Here is a 9,400-nt window from a genome sequence, read left to right as displayed (position 1 = left end):
TGTATGTTTCCCAGGCGAGCTATTGGCAGCATGTTCAAAACCACTGTTTCTGAGGCTAATTCTTGAACCGTAAGTCATAGACGCTCGATCTTGGCGGCATTCGTCTCAGCGCCTGGCAATTAGTATAGAAGCACTGTTTCCCACTGTTTCTGAGGCTAATTCTTGAACCGTAAGTCTTAGACGCTTGATCTTGGCGTCATTCGTCTCAGCGCCTGGCAATTAGTATAGAAGCACTGTCTTTGACTTATCTGAAAGTTTCCCAGGCGAGCTATTCACAAGTAAATCCTAGACGCTCGATCTTGGTTACTTTCGCTTTCGCGGCTGGCAGCAAAGTTCAGAACCATGTTTCTGTGAATAACTCTTGAACCGTAAGTCACAGACGCTCGCTCTTGGCTGCATGCGTTTCAGCTCGTGGCAGCCAGTCTAAAAAAAACACTATCTTGGACTTCTCTGTATGTTTCCCAGGCGAGCTATTGGCAGCATGTTCAAAACCACTGTTTCTGAGGCTAATTCTTGAACCGTAAGTCATAGACGCTCGATCTTGGCGGCATTCGTCTCAGCGCCTGGCAATTAGTATAGAAGCACTGTTTCCCACTGTTTCTGAGGCTAATTCTTGAACCGTAAGTCTTAGACGCTTGATCTTGGCGGCATTCGTCTCAGCGCCTGGCAATTAGTATAGAAGCACTGTCTTTGACTTATCTGAAAGTTTCCCAGGCGAGCTATTCACAAGTAAATCCTAGACGCTCGATCTTGGTTACTTTCGCTTTCGCGGCTGGCAGCAAAGTTCAGAACCATGTTTCTGTGAATAACTCTTGAACCGTAAGTCACAGACGCTCGCTCTTGGCTGCATGCGTTTCAGCTCGTGGCAGCCAGTCTAAAAAAAACACTATCTTGGACTTCTCTGGATGTTTCCCAGGCGAGCTATTGGCAGCATGTTCAGAACCACTGTTTCTGAGGCTAATTCTTGAACCGTAAGTCATAGACGCTCGATCTTGGCGGCATTCGTCTCAGCGCCTGGCAATTAGTACAGAAGCACTGTTTCCCACTGTTTCTGAGGCTAATTCTTGAACCGTAAGTCTTAGACGCTTGATCTTGGCGGCATTCGTCTCAGCGCCTGGCAATTAGTATGGAAGCACTATCTTTGACTTCTCTGGATGCTTCCCAGGCGAGCTATTGACAAGTAAATCCTAGACGCTCGATCTTGGTTATTTTCGCTTTCGCGGCTGGCAGCAAAGTTCAGAACCATGTTTCTGTGAATAACTCTTGAACCGTAAGTGACAGACGCTCGCTCTTGGCTGCATTCGTTTCAGCTCGTGGCAGTCAGTCTAAAAAACACTATCTTGGACTTCTCTGGATGTTTCCCAGGCGAGCTATTGGCAGCATGTTCAAAACCACTGTTTCTGAGGCTAATTCTTGAACCGTAAGTCATAGACGCTCGATCTTGGCGGCATTCGTCTCAGCGCCTGGCAATTAGTATAGAAGCACTGTTTCCCACTGTTTCTGAGGCTAATTCTTGAACCGTAAGTCTTAGACGCTTGATCTTGGCGGCATTCGTCTCAGCGCCTGGCAATTAGTATAGCTGCACTGTCTTTGACTTATCTGAAAGTTTCCCAGGCGAGCTATTCACAAGTAAATCCTAGACGCTCGATCTTGGTTACTTTCGCTTTCGCGGCTGGCAGCAAAGTTCAGAACCATGTTTCTGTGAATAACTCTTGAACCGTAAGTCACAGACGCTCGCTCTTGGCTGCATGCGTTTCAGCTCGTGGCAGCCAGTCTAAAAAAAACACTATCTTGGACTTCTCTGTATGTTTCCCAGGCGAGCTATTGGCAGCATGTTCAAAACCACTGTTTCTGAGGCTAATTCTTGAACCGTAAGTCATAGACGCTCGATCTTGGCGGCATTCGTCTCAGCGCCTGGCAATTAGTATAGAAGCACTGTTTCCCACTGTTTCTGAGGCTAATTCTTGAACCGTAAGTCTTAGACGCTTGATCTTGGCGGCATTCGTCTCAGCGCCTGGCAATTAGTATAGAAGCACTGTCTTTGACTTATCTGAAAGTTTCCCAGGCGAGCTATTCACAAGTAAATCCTAGACGCTCGATCTTGGTTACTTTCGCTTTCGCGGCTGGCAGCAAAGTTCAGAACCATGTTTCTGTGAATAACTCTTGAACCGTAAGTCACAGACGCTCGCTCTTGGCTGCATGCGTTTCAGCTCGTGGCAGCCAGTCTAAAAAAAACACTATCTTGGACTTCTCTGGATGTTTCCCAGGCGAGCTATTGGCAGCATGTTCAGAACCACTGTTTCTGAGGCTAATTCTTGAACCGTAAGTCATAGACGCTCGATCTTGGCGGCATTCGTCTCAGCGCCTGGCAATTAGTACAGAAGCACTGTTTCCCACTGTTTCTGAGGCTAATTCTTGAACCGTAAGTCTTAGACGCTTGATCTTGGCGGCATTCGTCTCAGCGCCTGGCAATTAGTATGGAAGCACTATCTTTGACTTCTCTGGATGCTTCCCAGGCGAGCTATTGACAAGTAAATCCTAGACGCTCGATCTTGGTTATTTTCGCTTTCGCGGCTGGCAGCAAAGTTCAGAACCATGTTTCTGTGAATAACTCTTGAACCGTAAGTGACAGACGCTCGCTCTTGGCTGCATTCGTTTCAGCTCGTGGCAGTCAGTCTAAAAAACACTATCTTGGACTTCTCTGGATGTTTCCCAGGCGAGCTATTGGCAGCATGTTCAAAACCACTGTTTCTGAGGCTAATTCTTGAACCGTAAGTCATAGACGCTCGATCTTGGCGGCATTCGTCTCAGCGCCTGGCAATTAGTATAGAAGCACTGTTTCCCACTGTTTCTGAGGCTAATTCTTGAACCGTAAGTCTTAGACGCTTGATCTTGGCGGCATTCGTCTCAGCGCCTGGCAATTAGTATAGCTGCACTGTCTTTGACTTCTCTGGATGTTTTCCAGGCGAGCTATTCACAAGTAAATCCTAGACGCTCGATCTTGGTTGCTTTGGCTTTCGCGGCTGGCAGCAAAGTTCAGAACCATGTTTATGTGAATAACTTTTGAACCGTAAGTCACAGACGCTCGCTCTTGGCTGCATTCGTTTCAGCTCGTGGCAGCCAGTCTAAAAAAAACACTATCTTGGACTTCTCTGGATGTTTCCCAGGCGAGCTATTGGCAGCATGTTCAAAACCACTGTTTCTGAGGCTAATTCTTGAACCGTAAGTCATAGACGCTCGATCTTGGCGGCATTCGTCTCAGCGCCTGGCAATTAGTATAGAAGCACTGTTTCCCACTGTTTCTGAGGCTAATTCTTGAACCGTAAGTCTTAGACGCTTGATCTTGGCGGCATTCGTCTCAGCGCCTGGCAATTAGTATAGAAGCACTGTCTTCCGTGGTGCAGTTTCACAATCGATTAAAAAGGACTATGGATTAAAGCATTTAATGTCAGTGGCCATTCTAAGCTGAATGTGCCTGCTCTCGTCAGATCGCAGAAGTTACACAGCTTAAGGCCTCGCTAGTACCAGTGTGGGAGACTGTCTGTGAATCCGTGGAGCAGTTGAATTTTTATTATGTCGTTTATATTTTGATTCACAATCGATTAAAAAGGACTATGGATTAAAGCATTTAATGTCAATGGCCATTCTAAGCTGAATGTCCCTGCTCTCGTCAGATTGCAGAAGTTACACAGCTTAAAACCTCGCTAGTACCAGTGTGGGAGACTGTCTGGGAATCCGTGGTGCAGTTGCCTTTTTATTATGTCGTTTAGATTTTGTTTCACAATCGATTAAAAAGGACTATGGATTAAAGCGTTTAATGTCGATGGCCATTCTAAGCTGAATGTTCCTGCTCTCGTCAGATCGCAGAAGTTACACAGCTTAAGGCCTCGCTAGTACCAGTGTGGGAGACTGTCTCGCAGAAGTTACACAGCTTAAGGCCTCGCTAGTACCAGTGTGGGAGACTCTCTGAGAATCCGCGGTGCGGTTGACTTTTTATTATGTTGTTTAGATTTTGTTTCACAATAGATTAAAAAGGACTATGGATTAAAGCATTTAATGTCAATGGCCATTCTAAGCTGAACGTCCCTGCTCTCGTCAGATCGCAGAAGTTACACAGCTTAAAACCTCGCTAGTACCAGTGTGGGAGACTGTCTGGGAATCCATGGTGCGGTTGACGTTTTATTATGTCGTTTAGATTTTGTTTCACAATCGATTAAAAAGGACTATGGATTAAAGCATTTAATGTCAATCGCCATTCTAAGCTGAATGTGCCTGCTCTCGTCAGATCGCAGAAGTTACACAGCTTAAGGCCTCGCTAGTACCTGTGTGGGAGACTGTCTGGGAATACGTGGTGTGGTTGAATTTTTATTATGTCGTTTAGATTTTGTTTCACAATCGATTAAAAAGGACTATGGATTAAAGCATTTAATGTCAATGGCCATTCTAAGCTGAATGTCCCTGCTCTCGTCAGATCGCAGAAGTTACACAGCTTAAGGCCTCGCTAGTACCAGTGTGGGAGACTGTCTGGGAATCCGTGGTGCGGTTGACTTTTTATTATGTCGTTTAGATTTTGTTTCACAATCGATTAAAAAGGACTATGGATTAAAGCATTTAATGTCAATGGCCATTCTAAGCTGAATGTGCCTGCTCTCGTCAGATCGCAGAAGTTACACAGCTTAAGGCCTCGCTAGTACCAGTGTGGGAGACTGTCTGGGAATCCGTGGTGCGGTTGACTTTTTATTATGTCGTTTAGATTTTGTTTCACAATCGATTAAAAAGGACTATGGACTAACGCATTTAATGTCAATGGCCATTCTAAGCTGAATGTGCCTGCTCTCGTCAGATCGCAGAAGTTACACAGCTTAAGGCCTCGCTAGTACCAGTGTGGGAGACTGTCTGGGAATCCGTGGTGCGGTTGACTTTTTATTATGTCGTTTAGATTTTGTTTCACAATAGATTAAATAGGACTATGGATTAAAGAATTTAACGTCAATGGCCATTCTAAGCTGAATGTGCCTGCTCTCGTCAGAACACAGAAGTTACACAGCTTAAGGCCTCGCTAGTACCAGTGTGGGAGACTGTCTGGGAATCCGTGGTGCGGTTGAATTTTTATTATGTCGTTTAGATTTTGTTTCACAATCGATTAAAAAGGACTATGGATTAAAGCATTTAATGTCAATGGCCATTCTAAGCTAAATGTCCCTCCTCTCGTCAGATCACAAAAGTTACACATCTTAAGGCCTCGCTAGTACCAGTGTGGGAGACTCTCTGGGAATCCGTGGTGCGGTTGACTGTTTATTATGTTGTTTAGATTTTGTTTCACAATAGATTAAATAGGACTATGGATTAAGGCTTTTAATGTCAATGGCCATTCTAAGCTGAATGTGCCTGCTCTCGGCAGATCGCAGAAGTTACACAGCTTAAGGCCTCGCTAGTACCAGTGTGGGAGACTGTCTCGGAATCCGTGGTGCGGTTGACTTTTTATTATGTCGTTTAGATTTTGTTTCACAATAGATTAAATAGGACTATGGATTAAAGCATTTAACGTCAATGGCCATTCTAAGCTGAATGTGCCTGCTCTCGTCAGATCGCAGAAGTTACACAGCTTAAGGCCTCGCTAGTACCAGTGTGGGAGACTGTCTGGGAATCCGTGGTGCGGTTGACTTTTTATTATGTCGTTTAGATTTTGTTTCACAATCGATTAAAAAGGACTATGGATTAAAGCATTTAATGTCAATGGCCATTCTAAGCTGAATGTGCCTGCTCTCGTCAGATCGCAGAAGTTACACAGCTTAAGGCCTCGCTAGTACCAGTGTGGGAGACTGTCTGGGAATCCGTGGAGCGGTTGAATTTTTATTATGTCGTTTAGATTTTGTTTCACAATCGATTAAAAAGTACTATGGATTAAAGCATTTAATGTCAATGGCCATTCTAAGCTGAATGTCCCTGCTCTCGTCAGATTGCAGAAGTTACACAGCTTAAAACCTCGCTAGTACCAGTGTGGGAGACTGTCTGGGAATCCGTGGTGCGGTTGACTTTTTATTATGTCGTTTAGATTTTGTTTCACAATAGATTAAATAGGACTATGGATTAAAGCATTTAACGTCAATGGCCATTCTAAGCTGAATTTCCCTGCTCTCGTCAAATCGCAGAAGTTACACAGCTAAAGGCCTCGCTAGTACCAGTGTGGGAGACACTCTGGGAATCCGTGGTGCGGTTGACTTTTTATTATGTTGTTTAGATTTTGTTTCACAATAGATTAAATAGGACTATGGATTAAGGCTTTTAATGTCAACGGCCATTCTAAGCTGAATGTGCCTGCTCTCGTCAGATCGCAGAAGTTACACAGCTTAAGGCCTCGCTAGTACCAGTGTGGGAGACTGTCTGGGAATCCGTGGTGCGGTTGCCTTTTTATTATGTCGTTTAGATTTTGTTTCACAATAGATTAAATAGGACTATGGATTAAAGCATTTAACGTCAATGGCCATTCTAAGCTGAATGTGCCTGCTCTCGTCAGATCGCAGAAGTTACAAAGCTTAAGGCCTCGCTAGTACCAGTGTGGGAGACTGTCTGGGAATCCGTGGTGCGGTTAAATTTTTATTATGTCGTTTAGATTTTGTTTCACAATCGATTAAAAAGGACTATGGATTAAAGCATTTAATGTCAATGGCCATTCTAAGCTGAATGTGCCTGCTCTCGTCAGATTGCAGAAGTTACACAACTTAAGGCCTCGCTAGTACCAGTGTGGGTGACTGTCTGGGAATCCGTGGTGCGGTTGGCTTTTTATTATGTTGTTTAGATTTTGTTTCACAATAGATTAAATAGGACTATGGATTAAAGCATTTAACGTCAATGGCCATTCTAAGCTGAATGTTCCTGCTCTCGTCAGATCGCAGAAGTTACACAGCTTAAGGCCTCGCTAGTACCAGTGTGGGAGACTGTCTGGGAATCCGTGGTGCGGTTGACTTTTTATTATGTCGTTTAGATTTTGTTTCACAATAGATTAAATAGGACTATGGATTAAAGAATTTAACGTCAATGGCCATTCTAAGCTGAATGTGCCTGCTCTCGTCAGAACACAGAAGTTACACAGCTTAAGGCCTCGCTAGTACCAGTGTGGGAGACTGTCTGGGAATCCGTGGTGCGGTTGAATTTTTATTATGTCGTTTAGATTTTGTTTCACAATCGATTAAAAAGGACTATGGATTAAAGCATTTAATGTCAATGGCCATTCTAAGCTAAATGTCCCTCCTCTCGTCAGATCACAAAAGTTACACAACTTAATTCCTCGCTAGTACCAGTGTGGGAGACTCTCTGGGAATCCGTGGTGCGGTTGACTGTTTACTATGTTGTTTAGATTTTGTTTCACAATAGATTAAATAGGACTATGGATTAAGGCTTTTAATGTCAATGGCCATTCTAAGCTGAATGTGCCTGCTCTCGTCAGATCGCAGAAGTTACACAGCTTAAGGCCTCGCTAGTACCAGTGTGGGAGACTGTCTGGGAATCCGTGGTGCAGTTGACTTTTTGTTATGTCGTTTAGATTTTGTTTCACAATCGATTAAAAAGGACTATGGATTAAAGCATTTAATGTCAGTGGCCATTCTAAGCTGAATGTGCCTGCTCTCGTCAGATCGCAGAAGTTACACAGCTTAAGGCCTCGCTAGTACCAGTGTGGGAGACTGTCTGTGAATCCGTGGAGCAGTTGAATTTTTATTATGTCGTTTATATTTTGATTCACAATCGATTAAAAAGGACTATGGATTAAAGCATTTAATGTCAATGGCCATTCTAAGCTGAATGTCCCTGCTCTCGTCAGATTGCAGAAGTTACACAGCTTAAAACCTCGCTAGTACCAGTGTGGGAGACTGTCTGGGAATCCGTGGTGCAGTTGCCTTTTTATTATGTCGTTTAGATTTTGTTTCACAATCGATTAAAAAGGACTATGGATTAAAGCGTTTAATGTCGATGGCCATTCTAAGCTGAATGTTCCTGCTCTCGTCAGATCGCAGAAGTTACACAGCTTAAGGCCTCGCTAGTACCAGTGTGGGAGACTGTCTCGGAATCCGTGGTGCGGTTGACTTTTTATTATGTCGTTTAGATTTTGTTTCACAATAGATTAAATAGGACTATGGATTAAAGCATTTAACGTCAATGGCCATTCTAAGCTGAATGTGCCTGCTCTCGTCAGATCGCAGAAGTTACACAGCTTAAGACCTCGCTAGTACCAGTGTGGGAGACAGTGTGGGAGACTGTCTGGGAATCCGTGGTGCGGTTGACTTTTTATTATGTCGTTTAGATTATGTTTCACAATCGATTAAAAAGGACTATGGATTAAAGCATTTAATGTCAATGGCCATTCTAAGCTGAATGTGCCTGCTCTCGTCAGATCGCAGAAGTTACACAGATTAAGGCCTCGTTAGTACCAGTGTGGGAGACTGTCTGGGAATACGTGGTGTGGTTGACTTTTTATTATGTCGTTTAGATTATGTTTCACAATCGATTAAAAAGGACTATGGATTAAAGCATTTAATGTCAATGGCCATTCTAAGCTGAATGTGCCTGCTCTCGTCAGATCGCAGAAGTTACACAGCTTAAGGCCTCGTTAGTACCAGTGTGGGAGACTGTCTGGGAATCCGTGGTGTGGTTGACTTTTTATTATGTCGTTTAGATTTTGTTTCACAATCGATTAAAAAGGACTATGGCTTAAAGCATTTAATGTCAATGGCCATTCTAAGCTGAATGTCCCTGCTCTCGTCAGATCGCAGAAGTTACACAGCTTAAGGCCTCGCTAGTACCAGTGTGGGAGACTGTCTGGGAATCCGTGGTGCGGTTGACTTTTTATTATGTTGTTTAGATTTTGTTTCACAATAGATTAAATAGGACTATGGATTAAGGCTTTTAATGTCAACGGCCATTCTAAGCTGAATGTGCCTGCTCTCGTCAGATCGCAGAAGTTACACAGCTTAAGGCCTCGCTAGTACCAGTGTGGGAGACTGTCTGGGAATCCGTGGTGCGGTTGCCTTTTTATTATGTCGTTTAGATTTTGTTTCACAATAGATTAAATAGGACTATGGATTAAAGCATTTAACGTCAATGGCCATTCTAAGCTGAATGTGCCTGCTCTCGTCAGATCGCAGAAGTTACACAGCTTAAGGCCTCGCTAGTACCAGTGTGGGAGACTGTCTGGGAATCCGTGGTGCGGTTGACTTTTTATTATGTCGTTTAGATTTTGTTTCACAATCGATTAAAAGGACTATGGATTAAAGCATTTAATGTCAATGGCCATTCTAAGCTGAATGTCCCTGCCCTCGTCAGATCGCAGAAGTTACACAGCTTAAGGCCTCGCTAGTACCAGTGTGGGAGACTGTCTGGGAATCCGTGGTGCGGTTGACTTTTT

General features: G+C 43.8%; 21 pseudogenes; all 21 read left to right on the top strand.

The window, feature by feature from the left end:
* The first annotated feature begins 4,244 nt into the window (after positions 1 to 4,244).
* LOC142717813 (5S ribosomal RNA) lies at positions 4,245 to 4,363 on the top strand (annotated as a pseudogene).
* A 67-nt stretch (positions 4,364 to 4,430) lies between these two features.
* On the top strand, positions 4,431 to 4,549 carry LOC142717780 (5S ribosomal RNA; annotated as a pseudogene).
* Positions 4,550 to 4,616: 67 nt separating this feature from the next.
* On the top strand, positions 4,617 to 4,735 carry LOC142717976 (5S ribosomal RNA; annotated as a pseudogene).
* Positions 4,736 to 4,802: 67 nt separating this feature from the next.
* On the top strand, positions 4,803 to 4,921 carry LOC142717975 (5S ribosomal RNA; annotated as a pseudogene).
* Positions 4,922 to 4,988: 67 nt separating this feature from the next.
* On the top strand, positions 4,989 to 5,107 carry LOC142717884 (5S ribosomal RNA; annotated as a pseudogene).
* Positions 5,108 to 5,360: 253 nt separating this feature from the next.
* Positions 5,361 to 5,479, top strand: LOC142717917 (5S ribosomal RNA; annotated as a pseudogene).
* A 67-nt stretch (positions 5,480 to 5,546) lies between these two features.
* LOC142717974 (5S ribosomal RNA) lies at positions 5,547 to 5,665 on the top strand (annotated as a pseudogene).
* A 67-nt stretch (positions 5,666 to 5,732) lies between these two features.
* On the top strand, positions 5,733 to 5,851 carry LOC142717896 (5S ribosomal RNA; annotated as a pseudogene).
* A 439-nt stretch (positions 5,852 to 6,290) lies between these two features.
* Positions 6,291 to 6,409, top strand: LOC142717988 (5S ribosomal RNA; annotated as a pseudogene).
* A 67-nt stretch (positions 6,410 to 6,476) lies between these two features.
* LOC142717964 (5S ribosomal RNA) lies at positions 6,477 to 6,595 on the top strand (annotated as a pseudogene).
* Positions 6,596 to 6,662: 67 nt separating this feature from the next.
* LOC142717914 (5S ribosomal RNA) lies at positions 6,663 to 6,781 on the top strand (annotated as a pseudogene).
* A 67-nt stretch (positions 6,782 to 6,848) lies between these two features.
* LOC142717978 (5S ribosomal RNA) lies at positions 6,849 to 6,967 on the top strand (annotated as a pseudogene).
* Positions 6,968 to 7,034: 67 nt separating this feature from the next.
* On the top strand, positions 7,035 to 7,153 carry LOC142717882 (5S ribosomal RNA; annotated as a pseudogene).
* Positions 7,154 to 7,406: 253 nt separating this feature from the next.
* On the top strand, positions 7,407 to 7,525 carry LOC142717979 (5S ribosomal RNA; annotated as a pseudogene).
* A 439-nt stretch (positions 7,526 to 7,964) lies between these two features.
* LOC142717861 (5S ribosomal RNA) lies at positions 7,965 to 8,083 on the top strand (annotated as a pseudogene).
* A 265-nt stretch (positions 8,084 to 8,348) lies between these two features.
* LOC142717837 (5S ribosomal RNA) lies at positions 8,349 to 8,467 on the top strand (annotated as a pseudogene).
* A 67-nt stretch (positions 8,468 to 8,534) lies between these two features.
* LOC142717782 (5S ribosomal RNA) lies at positions 8,535 to 8,653 on the top strand (annotated as a pseudogene).
* A 67-nt stretch (positions 8,654 to 8,720) lies between these two features.
* LOC142718001 (5S ribosomal RNA) lies at positions 8,721 to 8,839 on the top strand (annotated as a pseudogene).
* Positions 8,840 to 8,906: 67 nt separating this feature from the next.
* LOC142717987 (5S ribosomal RNA) lies at positions 8,907 to 9,025 on the top strand (annotated as a pseudogene).
* Positions 9,026 to 9,092: 67 nt separating this feature from the next.
* LOC142717973 (5S ribosomal RNA) lies at positions 9,093 to 9,211 on the top strand (annotated as a pseudogene).
* Positions 9,212 to 9,277: 66 nt separating this feature from the next.
* LOC142717867 (5S ribosomal RNA) lies at positions 9,278 to 9,396 on the top strand (annotated as a pseudogene).
* Positions 9,397 to 9,400: the final 4 nt, after the last annotated feature.

Source organism: Rhinoderma darwinii, unplaced genomic scaffold (assembly GCF_050947455.1).
Source record: "Rhinoderma darwinii isolate aRhiDar2 unplaced genomic scaffold, aRhiDar2.hap1 Scaffold_4575, whole genome shotgun sequence".
Classification (NCBI taxonomy): Eukaryota; Metazoa; Chordata; class Amphibia; order Anura; family Rhinodermatidae; genus Rhinoderma; species Rhinoderma darwinii.
This window is presented reverse-complemented; position numbering and strand designations above follow the sequence as displayed.